Source organism: Mixophyes fleayi, chromosome 4 (assembly GCF_038048845.1).
Source record: "Mixophyes fleayi isolate aMixFle1 chromosome 4, aMixFle1.hap1, whole genome shotgun sequence".
NCBI lineage: Eukaryota > Metazoa > Chordata > Amphibia > Anura > Limnodynastidae > Mixophyes > Mixophyes fleayi.
This window is the reverse complement of record NC_134405.1, coordinates 74849071-74864363: the sequence shown is the minus strand read 5'-3', so window position 1 is coordinate 74864363 and position 15293 is coordinate 74849071. Positions and strand designations below refer to the sequence as shown.

Sequence of the window (15293 nt, the reverse complement as noted above, 5' to 3'; positions counted from 1 at the left end):
ATATGTATATTGTTTATTGTATATTGATAACTTGAAGTGAGGTTGCTATTCATTTTTCTTAAGCCGAAGCCAGGGGGATTGTGGGTAGGGATCAGGTTGCCCCCCGCTAGTCCAGCACTGACCAATGGTTAAGTAGAATAGACACAGCGGTTTGCCCAGGGAGGGGAAAGACTGTGGAAATTAGACTTGTGATATATAAGGAACAACTCCAGGGGGGAAGGGTGGTCATGCTTGGATTTCATTCAGTAAGGTGCAAGATGGAGTTTTGAATTGTCGTTTTCTAACTCAAGTCTATATATGCAGCTGAGAGGGATCCATGGGTCATGAAGTCTGGACAGCAGGTGACTATACCTCCTTAAGTTATTGGGGTAAGGGACAAATGATGTGGTAAATCTGCATTTATTTACTGTGTGTACATAATATTGTAGTGTGATTTGTATGACAATAAATATACTGTTGTATTTTTATAACTGCATTTTGCCTGAGTGACCATATGAATCCTAGAAGGTACTGGGTAGCACTGGGCCAGATATACCCGGAATCTTCACAATATCCTTCCCATAAAAATTTACGCATTTGAAAAAAAATAGGTGCATGTTGTCACACAACAGCCTTTCCTCTAAATGGCCCCCAATAAATCAGATAGCACAACAGATAACACAACATCCATTGACACTCATATTAGAGGTCGAAGCGGAAATTTACAAGTGGCGGTATAGAAAGTTAGAAGTGGTGATATATAAATTTAGAAGTGGCGGTATAGAAAATGAAATGGGAATGTAAGTGAATGGAATTTGATTTTTTTTTTTACAATGAAGGAAGCAGGAGAAGTGGCAGTATGGCATACCACTGTATAGCAGCCTACTTAAACCACTGCCCCATATTAGTCACACAGTAAATCAGTCTAGGAGACACACAGGGTCTGATTCATCTTGGAACACAATCAGGGCCTGATTATCCAATAGGGTGCGAGGCCTTGGGCGGTGGGAGGGATGCAAAAGTATGGAGGGTGCAAATTATGACAGAGAAAGGTATAAACTGAATTTCATTTTAAAATAAAAGAAAAAAGTTGTTCAAAAAAATAAAAAGAAAGCATTAAAGAAAAATAGCAAAGGGTAAAGACAGAGAAAATCCTTGGGCAGCAGCTTGTGGATAAGCGAGTATGAGAGACAAGGTTGACGACAGGCTTAGGCATGACAGTCCCTTCATATATTTACCCTCAGCAGCACTTGTTCATGTCTCTGTTCTACTATAGTATGCTAGTATAGTATACTGACACCGGGACTCCGGAGCCGCAGCAGATGGCTCAAAGAGCCGCCCCCCGTGTTATACAGTTCTGATTTTAATGAAAACAAAATGAGTGATAAAGATAGCTGTGGTCCTAGTTTTTAGTTACCGTGTATTAGCTTTGCATAGAAGGCAAGGGACACTGCGAGCATATTGGCCTAGAGCGGCCTGAACGCTTAATCAGGCCCTGAATGCAATGTGAATGCAACTTGCGTTTAAATCCATAGCACATAACTTGTAAGCACATCTGTCCGTTTTCAAGTACAAGCGGATCTGAAGAAACATTTCCATTTGAATATAAGTACATGTATGATCTGGCGATACATTACTTCCCCTTAGCCCTATGCAGACAGAACAAACTGCAAGATACGCACATATATATGTATGCAATATATAGTATCATCAGAAGGCATGCCAAAAAAAAACATTTTATAAAATTAATTTCCAAGTATTAATTGTATAATCATTAATAAAAAAACATTAAAAAAATTCTAACATGAATTACATAAATCAAGATGTTTTAAATGTATACTGTATGAAATGCATTTTTATAGTCTGTCTTACTTGCACATACACGTTGTGGCAAGCATACGCGTCAATCATCAGGTGATGGAAGTGACATGGCTAGAAACCACCAAACAGTGAGCTGCCCAGAGCTTGAATCGGATGAATGTGTGCCGCTTGACGCATGCCCTTTTGCCTAGTCGGAAGTGTCAATTGCGTTCAGACATAAATTGCATGAACTTGCGTTCACTGACATAAGGTCCATTTGTGAGCATGTGCAGAGCAATGTCGCGCAAGATACCACATACAATCCGACTTATGTTCGAAGATGAATCAGGTGCATTCTGTATTTATGGCACATGTTACCTCAGTCATGGAGGTGAGTATATGGGGGCGCACAAAGCACTTTTAAGAAAAGTAGCATAAGATATCATACAAAATAGAAGCACTGGCTATGCCAAATAGTAGGTGTGGTGTAACTGAGTGCCAGGCTTGCACAATTGCTGTCCACTTGCTCTCAATACTGAATTAATTCATAGTCCTTCAGGCTGGTAAGACCGAGAACTTACCGTCACCAGCAAAGCCAGGGGTACAGTCCCTCAGGAACTGTAGAGGTCCTGAATTGTAAACTAGATGGAGATGTGTTTTATTGTACAAAAGAATAGGCATAGTTCTTATTTAAATTCCATTTTGTTCTACTTTCTACTGTTGTATTCACAATCAGAAAGCTAAAATAATTTTCACAATATACACAATGAACTTGCAAGATACCAGTGTAAGTAAGAGATAATATTTTCTATCATTCAACCCTCAGCCCCCCTTTGCCCACAAGACTCCATACAGACTTCTGCTACGGACTATAGCCTGCCGGGCAATCCATATGTTTCTATCCTGCTGCCACAAATAGGAAGACGAGATTTGCTGTGATGCAAAGTGAATTGCTCCCGGTGCCAGAAAAAGAGATGTAATTTGGTCTAATAGCTGAGGATGGGTTTAACCTGTCTTGTGCTGGTACAAGACAAAGAGCTGAGAGCAATGCGTTTGGACTGTCAGTTTACACACTCTCTGCAGCAAATGACTTGACTTGTGACTGGTATACCCCTGATATCTGCTCATACTGCAGTCCTGGTGCCAGAGGAAGTGAATCACTAGTTGTGAAAAAGTATGGAAAAGATGTGTCGTTTAAGTAGAAAACTGTAGAATAAATTTTACATACTGCCTTTCTCCTAATATTACATTTTGCCTGCAAGCACTTGTACTTAGTGAATAATTCTGGTATAACCTTCGTAATGTAATATCTTTTTAAAATACATTGTGCGTGACTGCACAGTTATACGATCAATGTTCTAGCGATCATTTTACATGAATGATGCTCTTTATTTACATTTACTTCTTTATTATTTTAATAAGCTTTGGATATGGTTTGGAAATATTTTTTGCAATGTATTTAGCCCAGTAAATGTTGAAACAAAGACAAATTATTTTTTCCCAGTGGCAATCTAAAGTGCACGCAGCAGCGTCCGATTCAGTCTCAAAGGTCTAGCTAGCTAACTGCCAATTACTTCGGATGATGACTGTGTATGCATGCTAGGACGTGTTTTCAAGCAGCAGCAACTGTAAAAATGTATTTTAAGTACAGCAGACATTAATTACATCATAACAAACGTATTTCATGGGGGAAAATTTTGGTCACCACATTTCATCACCACAAGTATCTTCACATCAGCTCCTTGTGTGTGTGTGTGTGTGTGTGTGTGTGGACGTGTGTATACACTATTCACGTGTGTATTTTAAAAAAACGCTTCTCGGCCTTTTGGCTAAGATCAAGTGTAGTATCTGTTCTCAAGTGTAGTATCTGCTCTTATCAGTCTACAACACCCGGTGGAGGTTATGCTGATTGTGGCTCATCCATAGTGCAATCTAACATCGGTGAGGGGCTGATGTAGACTCTGCTGCATGGTGCACTTGTCTCTCTCCTGCCCAATACCCAGTGGACAGAACCTGATTGGGGCTCATCGATAGCACAATCTAACACTGGTGAGGAACTGTTTGGGACTTGTGTTACCCGATCGAAGACGGCCAGGAGCAAGAACACGACTGCGAGGAAGACAGACTCCGGGGAAGAAGCGCTGCTAATCCCTGCCTGCCAGGAAGAAGATGCCGGGAGCAACTCCAGCTGAAGAAGCCTTCCTCTCCTTGGGACCTGCTCCAGTGGAAGAAGCGACTCCCCTTCAGCAGAAGCCCCTGCTCCTCTCTGCCCAGCGGGAGGATACCTGCACTTCTCCTGCCCTCCTGGAAGATCGCCCTCCAGACCAGCCTCTTTGCCCAAGGAAGAAGAGCCAGGAAGATGTCTTCAGCTAACGCAGCTCCTGCCTCCACCCCTGCTCCTGCCCCTGGGAAGAAGGGAGGAAAGACCACCGCTCCAAAGCCTCTCCCCGTGGCTGGAACCTCTGCCTCCACTGCCCCTGCTGCTGCTGGACAAGAGAAGCCCAGCCAGGATACCCCTCAGAAGACTCCCACTCTGGAACCCTGGATGAAGCAGACCGTCGTCCTGAAGCTGAAGGAGGTGGACGGAAGAGTCCCAGACATGACGGCTGAGACTTTCGGGAAGAAAATGATCCTCGACCAGGGCTTCTCCAAGGCTGAAACCCTCAGTGTGCAGAACTAACTGAAGGGGATCTGGTACATCACCTTCGCCTCCATTGCCATCTGTAAGAGGTATTGGGAGGCAGTGAAAATAGCGAGACCAGAGTCTACCTTCTCCCGCTTCGTGGAGAACTGCCCCATCCAGAGAGAGGAGAGAAGAGTCACGGTCTCCATGAGGAATCCTCACACCCCTGGTAAAGACATCGCTACCTTCCTGAGCCGCTTCTGCTCCGTGATCAAGGACCCCTCCAAGATCCTGGATGCCAATGGCTTCTGGACAGGCAAGTGGTCCATCATTATCAAGCTGAGGAAAGACAACTCTGCGACTGACGGTCTCCAACACCTGCCATCATGCTTCGCCCTGGGCGGCTCTGCCGGCCTTCTCCACTATGCTGATCAGCTGAGGAACTGCAGGAAGTGCGGGGAAGCTGACCACATGGCAAGAATCTGCAAAGTTTCAGCCTGCAGGAACTGCAAGGTGGCGGCGCACGAGACCAATGACTGCCCACAAAACTGTCATGCAACCTCTGTGGTCTCTCCAGCCACATCTACAGGGACTGCCCCCAGAGAGCAAGATCCTACGCTGCAGTTGCCGGGAAAGAACAGCTGGAAGGTGGAACTGCCCCTGCCCTGCAGCCCAAAGGAAGCAACAGAAGCCCATACTTCAGCCACGAGTGGGTAAGAACTCTTCCACCCCTTCTCTTCCCATCCCCCTTCCAACCTCCCTCCCCTCTTCTTCCCTCCCTACCCTTGTTGTGACAGCACCTCCCTCCTGTCCCGCTGTCACAACACCCCCTTCCTCCCCAACCCCCTTCCACCCTCTTCCTACCTTCACCCCTCCCCCTGTCGCAACCCTCCCCCCTCACTCCCCTGTAATAGCACTAACCCTCTTCACCGCTACTGCAGCTTCCTCCCTTTCCCTGGAAGATTTTCCCCCTCTTGTCTCTGCAGGTAAAGAGAACAAGCTAAGGAGAAAGTGAAAAGAGCTAGACAGCCCAGATGGTGACTCTGACCCTTCAAAGAAAAAAGCTTTAGAGCTCGGAGAGGACCCCCTGCCGGCGGAGGAGGACCTGGAAGAGATGGTGGATGAGTTGCTGGATTCCGAGCAGGAGGAGGAAGGGGAGGAATTCCTGCAGCTGCCCCACATCTGCCTCTTCGACCAGCTTGAAAAGAGAGGTCTGCTCCCACCCCATGGGGACACGGGCAGACCGGACCAAGTCCCACCGGACAAGGAGGGTAACTAATGTATTGACTGTGCTAACTTTCTTTTTTCTCCCAACTAATGGCTAATTTTTCTCTTTTTACCATTAATGTGAGGAGTGTGAAGGATAAGATTAGACGTCAGTCTGTGTTTACCTTTCTTGACAGTCATAAATGTGACGTTTACATGTTGCAGGAATGTTCTCTCCCTTTCCCTAGTTCCTACAGGCATCTGGGTAGGCAGTGGTCTCACGGGTCCTCCTATTGTTCTGGGGGGGTGACTGTAAGTCTGCAGGGGTCGCCATTCTTATCAGGGGAAGCCTCTTCACACTAGATTCCGTTCAGGAGTTTGTCTGCGGCAGATTGCTTATCGTAGATGGCTCTTGGGCATGTGAGCCTATCAGGCTTATATGTGTGTATGCATCCCTAGGTAAGAATGAGCGTTTGGAGCTTTTCCAGACCCTGCGGGCCCAGCTCGCAACCACCAGGGCAGTAGTGATTGCTGGGGACTTTAACTGTCCTATAGAGGACTTGATGTTTCTTCCAGGTTACTGCAGGATATGGTAGCCGAAGCATCCTTGCGGGATGCAGTGGGATCCATGGGGGCCGGCTGTGTGAATTATACTTGGAGCCGCCCCGATGGCTCAGTGCGTTCCCGGAATTACTTTGTGTTTACCTTGAGAGCGGTAAGACAGAACAGGCATTTCATGGTTCCCTGCTTCTTTTCTGATCATAGGGACATTCTCTTTGAGGGTGTTCTGGGCCACGATTTTCCTCCCGGCCCTGGCTCCGGGAAGCTGAACTTTGCTCTGCTGGAAAGAGAGGAGGGGATGTTTGAGCTGAGGGATGTCTTTGTAATGTGGAAAAATGACAAAATGTATTTTGATTGTGTGTCTAACTGGTGGGAGTTTGTCAAGTGCAAGTTTCGCAGTTTCTTTCAGGCTAAGGGCTGACAACAGGCATGTGAGAGGAAGAGAAACTTCAGGAGGCTTCAGCGTCGGCTGCAGTCCCTGCTGGATCTCCAAATTTGCGGCTGGGACGTGAAGGATGATCTGGCTGAGGCCAAGGGGGGCCTGAAAAGGCACTTCGAGGAGGAGCACCGATGCATCATCTCCCGTTCCAAGGTGGAGAATCTGGAGAAGGGTGAGAAATGTAACTCTTTCTTTTTCAGAAAACTCCACTCCGGCCACACGTCCCTGACTGAACTGCGGGACGAGACTGGCACCCCCAGGAAGGGGAAGGAGGGTGTCATGGGAGTCGTCACAGACTACTACGGCAAACTCTACTCCCCTAAGACTACAGATGATGATGCGGCTGAATCGTTCCTGTCAGGTATCACTAACCCTATTGATCCTACAGGTAGAGCAGCCATGGATGCCCCCATCACCTTGGGGAGCTGCACTCTGCCGCTAAATCCTTTAGGCCGGGCAGGCCCCCACGCGGTGATGGCCTCCCAGCGGAGCTCTATGTAGCGCTGTGGGACCTCATTGGCCCGGACCTGCTAGAGCTGTATGAGGAGATGGTGGTGGAGGGCAGAATGCCTCCGACTCTGAGAGAGGGCTTGATCACAATTTTGTATAAGCGCAAGGGAGAAAGATGCGACCTCAAAAATTGGAGGCCCATCTCCCTCCTGAACTTGGACTACAAGATCCTGGCCAAGGTACTAGCCAACAGGCTAAAGATTGTCATTGGGCGAATTGTTCACCCTGACCAGACTTGTGGCATTTCTGGTCGCAGGATTGCAGACAGCCTTGCGCTGCTGAGGGACGCTGTCCATTAGATCAAAGATCGCCATGCACACGTGGCCCTGGTGAGTCTTGATCAGGAGAAGGCCTTTGATCGTGTTTCTCTTGATTTTATGCGTAAGGTTCTGTGCAGGTGTGGATTGGGTGATATGTTTTGTTCTTATGTTAACCTGATGTACCTTGATATTTACAGCTCGGTGTTGGTGAACGGCTGGAAGACTGACCCCTTCTCTGTAATGTCTGAGGTCAGATAAGGCTGCCCTCTTTCACCTCTTCTTTTTGTCTGTTGTATAGAGCTCTTCGTGATGTCCATCAGGCGGAATCCAGAGATTAGAGGCATCACCGCACCAGGCCCAGACTGTCTAGAGGCCAAGTGTTCGCTCTACATGGATGACGTCACTGTCTTCTGCGCTGATCAGCGTTCAGTGGCAGCACTCATCCAGACCTGCGAGAACTTCGGCCGAGCTTCAGGGGCAAAGCTTAACTGCGGGAAGTCAGAGACGATGCCGTTTGGTCAGTGGCACCTGTCATCCCCCGCTGCATTCCCCTTCACAATCAAGCCGATCTTCATCAAAATCCTTGGAGTTTGGTTTGGTGGAGAGGAGGCGGCCCTGAAGTGTTGGGAAGAGAGACTGGCGACAGTCAGACAAATGATTGGACTGTGGAGCCTCAGAGACCTTACCATCGAAGGGAAAGCACTGGTGCTGCCCAACGAGATTCTTCCCGTTCTGCAGTACACAGCCCAAGCTTGGCCACCTCTTGCTGCCGTCTGTAAGACCATCACGAGGACAGTCTTTCACTTCATCTGGGGCTCCAAAATGGACAGAGTGAAGCGGTCAGTGATGTACAAGGAGCCCCACAAAGGTGAGAAAGGGATCCCCGATATCCCCACCATGTTGCGGCCCTTCTTTGTTTGCAACTGTATCCACAGGACACTCCTTGAAAAGAACATTTGCTCTGCTGGGAAGTCCATGTCTCGCTTTTTCCTTCTGCCTCTTTGGAGGAACCTTGGTTGTGACAAGTGGGATAGCTCCTTCCCTTACAACTGGACTACACCTTGGTTTTACCTGGATGTTGGACAATTTGTGAGGGAGCACCATCTGGAGGGACTTAAACCAGACTTGTGGAAGCCTAAAACTATCCACAAGATCATCAGAGCGAAGGGCGTTATGGAGTCTGTTCCAGGGCTCCCTGTGGCTACGAACAAACACGTCTGGGAGAATGTGGCCTCTAAGAGGTTGACTAATAGACATAAAGACATTGCATGGATGGCTATCCAGGGGGGTTTACCTCTCAGGACATTCATGCACTCCCGGAACCTGTGCAGATATGTTCACTGCCCCTTTTGTATCACCAGAAGGGAGACTGCTCAGCATATCTTTTGGGACTGCCCCACTGCACAGGCATTGTTGGATGCCCTGGAACATGAACTTAAGGACAATGTGCCCAGGACTTGCCCTTCATACCTTTCAGTATTTTATGGATTATTTCCTGGGACACACACCGTTGGGGAAATCCAGGAGGCCTGGCGCCTTATGAACTGTTTTAAGGATGCTATGTGGCTTGCCAGGAATCACCTCATCTTGAAGCGGGAGAAGATGACCATCCAGGACTGTCGCAGGCTGATCCACAGCCTGCTAAGAGACTATAAGACCCTTGGCAGTCCTGAAGAAGATGAAGACGACGATTGATTGTTATTGATTGTTGTCTCCCTCTTCTCCTTCTCCCCATTGTGTCTATTTTCAATAAAAACTTTGGTTTGTGCTTCCCCTCCCTTACCCCGTCCAACCCATTCCCCTTTCACAGCTTGAAGTTTTATTGAATGTAATGTCTATTTATGCACCCTCCCCTTTATGTCTGTCCTCAATAAAAACTTTTTGCTCGTGACTCCCCCACCCTACCCCTCTCACCTACCACCCCCTCACATCCAATGTTTTCTATTGTACCGTGATCTGGTTTAAAGTTTGAGTGGTTAGTGCAGTACTTGATGTATATAGTGTAGGATGTTATGTCTTGTACTTTATGCCCTGTATTGTACTACAATGTATGCATGATCATGTCTTAGGGCATGGTTGTCTAACCGGCTCACCATCCCTGTAAATATGGCCCAGCAGGAGTTTTGGTTGTGGCAAGGGGGCAGCGCTGAGAAAAAAAATCCTGCAAAGAAAAGAAAAGAAAAAACTTACCTTGCGGTCACGTCAGCTGGCTCTCCGGCTCCCTTCCTGGTCTCCTCCTCCGTGTGGCGCTCACAGTGAATGTCGGGGGTGACGTCATCACACCCAACATCCATTGCGTAGCGCAGCACAGAGGAGTCACCCGCGCGAACTATCAGCAGCAGTGAAAGATTATCCAGTATCTTATTGTTGTTACTCTGAATTGGACTTTCTGCACCATGCAATTATGAACTAGCTGTGTTCTCTGTATGTATCTAATATAAATATTAAGAGATAATTGTATTTTTAATATTTTAAACCATTTTAAATGTGCAGTGCTGAATAGGGTGAAAATATCACCCACTGTTACCCTCATCGGAGGCTGCTCCATGAGCCATTTTTCCCGCCACCCTATCTTTAAATCTCTGTAGATTTCTATTAGTCCTCCTGATGCTACCTATATCGGTGACCATTTCAAACTGGTCAATAAAAAAAGATGATTCATGGGTGCAGAAAGAGAGAAAGAAAAGTTTTTGGCATTTAATTCCCCGAACCCCACTAAGGGGCAGATGCAGGTAAGTTAAATTATAGCTAGTAATGGGACTACTGCTTTAATCATGATTCTGCAACAGGTTTCCTAACTCTTACTAACTTCATTTCCAAGTAAGTTTAATATGTTAACTATGTTTTCTATGGTTTTTTCAATGATTCAACTATCGTTAGTGTATTTTATGTGCGGCCCAAACCAACTCGTCGTCTTCCAATGGGGCCCAGGGAAGCTAAAAGGTTGGACACCCCTGTCTTACGGTGTACTGTGTACACTTGAATGAAACGTATGACCTGTGTTTTTTGTACTTTATACAAATAAAGCTACTTTTTCAATCAAATAATGTGTGCCTTAATAAATCATGCCCAGGCTGTTTAGCGTTGTTTATCTGCTTGTTATGCATTGCTCTGAGTTGCATTCATTGAAAGGTGAATGTCAAACTAGTGGTCAATATGCGGCTGCTTTTTCAGGCTGACATTGAAATTGCAATACTACATTGGTGATTTCAGTTGCCATATTGGGATAGTAAGGTAACTTCTTGGAGAAGTTAATTTCAAGGACAAGGTCACTGACTGAGCCTCACAGCTTTATACTTGACATTGATTGGTGTATGCTTAAATACCTCTTCAGTGATCGGGCCTATTATTGAACAAGCTGCTCTCATGCTGATGGAATTCTTAGATCCTCATACAATTGTATGCAGGCCACAAGATAGTTGCTTCCTAGGACAATCGCTGGTGAAATATGGAGACAATTGCAGACGAGCAGTACTTCTTTAGGGGAATTTGACAAATGATTGCGGAATTGCTGTCGCATGCACTGCTTTCATTACTCCTCTGCTGCAGCTCCTTGACCACTTTACCAGGAGGAAAAATTAAACATTAGACAATTGCAGGCCATCGCCCTTCTTGACCCTCTTACCTGTCACAGCATGTTGTCACATGACTTGCCTACGTCGCTACACTGTATATGCATTGAATAAACTGATGCAAAGTAATTTGACTTCTCCATGCGTTAATATACACAAGTACTGATTCTGATCACCTCCACTGTGGCCACAGTTAATGTATAGAGATCATTGCACAAACAGATGGGCATTGGTGTACAGGGTTCCAGGAATATTATTGTTATATAATTAATAGTAATTACTTTAGTATTATTATTATTATTATTATTATTATTATTGAAGTAAAAGATGTATAATGATTGGGCAGAAGGCTTCAAATAGTAGCACTGCACTGAGCCCCCACTGTAGTTTTAAGTTAATATTATATTTATGAGGGTCTATAGAGCAATACACTGATTCACTGAATTTCGCACTAGCTTGATCAATTTTGTAGATGACATTGCATTAAAAAAATGCATTCATTTATCATAGTTATGTTGTTGATTTAGGACTTCTCCAGACTACAAGCAGTATATCACCCCAGTCCATGGCTCGCCCTGTTCCTGGTAGACAGCTGAGTGATTTAGGCTAAAAGAATGAAGAGGATTGTTCCTATAATTCTGCTGTCAACATCACCGCAACCAAAAAGAAGACCCATTAACATACTCCAAGGATAGAGCAAAACAGTCCCTAGTAAATATAAACGTTAAGTCTTTAGGGCTATGGTTCTATCATAAAAAATCCACCCTGTTCCACTATAATGATCTAGTTATATTTCCTGATTAGAAGCCGAGGATCCTCCTGACTCCTGATTGATTTTATTAGTCATCCATTATGTGCCCAGTGTAGAAACTGAATTATTGTGGGACTCTACCCTTAGCCCTTTAGGTTGTTGCTCTCTACAAATGCTTCAGTTCTTGAACACATGATTATAAAGCATGTATGTATGCAAAAAGCACCAAAATATGTAGAAGTTTGAATTAGCTCTATAATATACTTGTACACTTATATATAATTATGAATATTATATTATGTATAGTATATACTTATATATAATAATTTAAGTGTTAACTAATCAAGTGAGGGCCTGCAAATTTCAGCCCGGGGGGCAAGACTCGACTCAGCAGCCTATTTCAAAGGAAAAATATGCAGGTGGCCCAGTGACCCAGCCCAAGGTAGCCCACTATGGGACCGGCCAGGGGGGTAGATGCCCCCCAGCCCAGGCTGCCCCAGTAACTAAGTGATTAAATAGGTAATTTAAAGCAAATTAGGGATCTGTAAATGATGTACCTAAATAAAATGAAAACTTGTGCAGTCCTTTATATACTGGAAATACTACCACTGCAACAGATGCATTGCATGTAAAACCATAAGAAACATTACCACAAAATCCAACACCGGATTTATCTCCAACACCTACAACCAAAGCCAGAACATCAAAGAAAAGATCACATCTGCCATGACAGGAGTTATATACCTGCTACAATGTCCCTGTGGACTACAGTACATAGGAAGAACCATAAGGAACCTTAAGACCAGATTGCAAGATTTGAACACATCAAAAATGAAGTACAGACCCACAGCATATCAGAACTCTTTAGACTACACCACCACCTCTCAGGACTCACTCTCTTGGGTATAAAGCACCTATAGAAACCCTAGAGAGGATGAGACTACATATCCCAAGTATCAAAAGAAGATGCAAAGTGGCACCCAGAGGTCTCAACATAGATTTTGACCTAGGAAGTTTTCTGTAAACGGAATACCGGAAGAACCAAGAACTCCACAAGATGATAACTCCACCACCACTCTTTCCTAGAATCAAATATTAGATTACTATTTAACTGCTACACCCGTCAGTTTATTTGATACCTTTTTCTTTTTTTCTCTGTTTTTAGTATTATATTACTTACTTTATTTTTATAATAATTTTTATTTTAATAATTATTTTTATCACATATTCTTTTATATATATATATATATATATATATATATATATATATATATATATATATATAACATCAAAAAGACAGGGGCGCTTCCATAGTGTAAAATCCAAGTAAAATGTTTAATTCCAAAACATTAAAATTGCACGTACCAGAACTGAAAAGTTTTCAGGCATAAATCAGTAGGTATCTAGCATCCAAGTGGGGATATCATATCAGTGTGATCCTCACAGATATTCCACAATCACCTCTACGCGTTTCATACTTGAGGACTTCGTCAGGAGGTGTGGATCTCTCTACAAAAGGTTTGGCTATTTATAAGTATTTACTAATTGATTCACAGGTGGAACATCTCTGCTCAGGTGGAACATCTATGCTCACATAACGGAGCAGCAAGCACATATTAAACAGTGTCAGTATAATTTTTACAATAATTGCAAACGTTATAAACATCCAATTAAAACATATAATATGTACAAAGTTATACAAAGGTGTAAAGTTAGAACATACAATATGTACAAATTTCTACAGAGTAATAAGATTATAAAAATGGTGTGATCTCACACCCTTCATTAAGACCCAGCGGGACAAAAGTATTCAGAGTATATATCCAGAAAGTCTCTCTCTAAACTAGCTTCAATAAGCGATCACCTCCTCTTTTATTCATTTCTACATGTTCGATCGCCTTGAAACGGAGAGACTCTGGATTAGCATTATGACAAGCAGTAAAGTGTTTAGGAACACTATGGTTATCTACTTCATGCAAAATATTTTGTAGGTGTTCAAACACTCGTATTTTAACTGATCTCTTAGTCTTTCCCACATATCTCTTTCAACACCCACATTCCAACAAATATATTACATAAGTAGTATTGCAATTCATGCAGGATTTAATAGTTCTTTCTTTCTTATTGTTCGAATCAAAGTAGTTTTTGTGATCTTTGTGGACATACTTACAAGCTTTACAATGTCCACATGCAAAAAAGCCCTTTGTTGGAACTAACCAACTGTTGTTTTTAATAATGGGTTCGTTCAAATAAGAGGGAGCCAAAAAAGATTTTAAGATCCTAGGTTTTTTAAAAATAATCCGTGGTTTAACTGGTAAAACACTCGTAAGAGACGGATCCAGTTTTAGAACCGGCCAATGTTTTTCTAAAGTTCGCTTAATCTGCTGATTTGCTATATTAAATGTAGTAACAAATGCACAGTCAAATCTATCAGAATTAGACAGTTGTTTTTTCTTATCCTTATACACCAGTAATTTGGTCCTATCACATTGTCTGGCTTTAATTAGACTATCCACTAAAATGTTTTCTGGATACCCGCGATCACGGAATCTGTCTATTAAAACCGCAGCTTGTGTTTCAAAAGTATTTAAATCTTCACAATTGCGTCTGATCCTCAATAGTTGTAAAACAGGTATATTATCTTTCCACTGTTTTAAATGACAGCTTGTCACTCACCGGACTGTGAGTGCCATTTCCCGTGTGTTCAGGAACCGTGGCCGTCTGCCATCCTGAGGGTCTGCGCATGTGCAGCCCTTAGCAAGCCTTCAATACCTGTTGCTTTTAATTGATTGGATGATCAGGCAACCCTCCCTATTTAAACCACCTGTGATCATTACCTGGTTGCCTGATCTTGGAGTCTCATTCCCCATGAGTCTCTGAAGGTGTTCCTGTGTTCCTCGTGTATTCAGCTTTTGCTGATTCCTGTTTACTGCTATTGTGGTTGCCAGACCACTTCAACTCTCCTGTGTTCATCGTGCCTGCACTCAGCTGATTCCTATCCGCTGCCTCCGTTACTTCTACAGAGTTCCTGCTCACTTCAACTCTCCTGTGTTCATTGTTCCTGCACTCAGCTGATTCCTATCCGCTGCCTCCGTTACCACTACAGAGTTCCTGCTCACTTCAACTCTCCTGGGTTCATCGTGCCTGCACTCAGCTGATTCCTATTTGCTGCCTCCGTTACTACTTCAGAGTTCCTGATTGTCTCAACTCTCCTGTGGTTATCGTGTCAGCTCTTCGCTGCCTCCGTTACCACTACTACTGGATACCAGACCGCCTCAACTCTCCCGTGTTCATCATGTTTTCAGTTTCACTTACTACTGCTTCCTGAGTATTGCTTCTTTGATTCTGGATTACCTGACGTGCGCTGCACCAACCTGATTACCGCTTCCACCCTCCAGTGGTCTCTCCTCCTGCCGGCCTTCAGCCTTCAGGTATCCCTGCACGTCGCTCTGACAGCCTGCTCTCCTGAACCGCGGTATGCATACTTTCCATTGACTTTGCTGTTGCATTGCATATCCATCTGGACTGAGTTGTGTTCTTCTCCGGAGCCTCCTATCCACTGAAGCTATTGTTACCATTGACTTTGTTTTCT

General features: G+C 44.3%; 1 pseudogene; it reads left to right on the top strand.

The window, feature by feature from the left end:
* Positions 1 to 3588: 3588 nt before the first annotated feature.
* On the top strand, positions 3589 to 3704 carry LOC142155737 (U2 spliceosomal RNA; annotated as a pseudogene).
* The last annotated feature ends 11589 nt before the right edge of the window (positions 3705 to 15293 follow it).